Here is a 1,797-nt window from a genome sequence, read left to right on the forward strand (position 1 = left end):
ATGAAATTTTGATCCAAGTTAGTCAAAATGTATACATAGGGTCCTTTATGACTGGACTAAGTATAAATAAGCCAGAAATGATCAAATTTGACATTTTTCGATAGAAAAAACATTTTTTGAAAATTTTCGATTTTTCAACATGAGAGTCGTGACTATACAAATCATTGAAATTTTGATCCAAATAAGTCAAAATGTATACATAGAGGTCCTTATTGACTGGACTAAGTATAAATAAGCCAAAAATGATCAAATTTGACATTTTTCGATAGAAAAAACATTTTTGAAAATTTTCGATTTTTCAACATGAGAGTCATGACTATACAAATCATTGAAATTTTGATACAAGTAAGTCAAAATGTAAACATAGAGGTCCTTCGTGACTGGACTAAGTAGAAATAAGCCAAAAATGATCAAATTTGACATTTTTCGATAGAAAAAACATTTTTTGAAAATTTTCGATTTTTCAACATGAGAGTCATGACTATACAAATCATTGAAATTTTGATACAAGTAAGTCAAAATGTAAACATAGAGGTCCTTCGTGACTGGACTAAGTAGAAATAAGCCAAAAATGATCAAATTTGACATTTTTCGATAGAAAAAACATTTTTTGAAAATTTTCGATTTTTCAACATGAGAGTCATGACTATACAAATCATTGAAATTTTGATAAAAGTAAGTCAAAATGTATACATAGAGGTCCTTTATGACTGGACTAAGTATAAATAAGCCAAAAATGATCAAATTTGACATTTTTCGATAGAAAAAACATTTTTTGAAAATTTTCGATTTTACAACTAGAATGTCATGACTATACAAATCATTGAAATTTTGATAAAAGTAAGTCAAAATGTATACATAGAGGTCCTTTATGACTGGACTAAGTATAAATAAGCCAAAAATGATCAAATTTTACATTTTTCGGTAGAAAAAACATTTTTTGAAAATTTTCGATTTTTCAACATGAGAGTCATTACTATACAAATCATTGAAATTTTGATCCAAGTTAGTCAAAATGTATACATAGAGGTCCTTTATGACTGGACTAAGTATAAATAAGCCAAAAATGATCAAATTTGACATTTTTCGATTGAAAAAACATTTTTTGAAAATTTTCGATTTTACAACTAGAATGTCATGACTATACAAATCATTGAAATTTTGATCCAAGTAAGTCAAAATGTATACAAAGAGGTCCTTTATGACTGGACTAAGTATAAATAAGCCAAAAATGATCAAATTTGACATTTTTCGATAGAAAAAACATTTTTGAAAATTTTCGATTTTACAACTAGAATGTCATGACTATACAAATCATTGAAATTTTGATCCAAGTAAGTCAAAATGTATACATAGAGGTCCTTTATGACTGGACTAAGTATAAATAAGCCAAAAATGATCAAATTTGACATTTTTCGATAGAAAAAACATTTTTTGAAAATTTTCGATTTTACAACTAGAATGTCATGACTATACAAATCATTGAAATTTTGATCCAAGTAAGTCAAAATGTATACATAGAGGTCCTTTATGACTGGACTAAGTATAAATAAGCCAAAAATGATCAAATTTGACATTTTTCGATAGAAAAAACATTTTTTGAAAATTTTCGATTTTACAACTAGAATGTCATGACTATACAAATCATTGAAATTTTGATAAAAGTAAGTCAAAATGTATACATAGAGGTCCTTTATGACTGGACTAAGTATAAATGAGCCAAAAATGATCAAATTTTACATTTTTCGATAGAAAAAACATTTTTTGAAAGTTTTCGATTTTTCAACATGAGAGTCA

Source organism: Chrysoperla carnea, unplaced genomic scaffold, assembly GCF_905475395.1.
Source record: "Chrysoperla carnea unplaced genomic scaffold, inChrCarn1.1, whole genome shotgun sequence".
NCBI lineage: Eukaryota > Metazoa > Arthropoda > Insecta > Neuroptera > Chrysopidae > Chrysoperla > Chrysoperla carnea.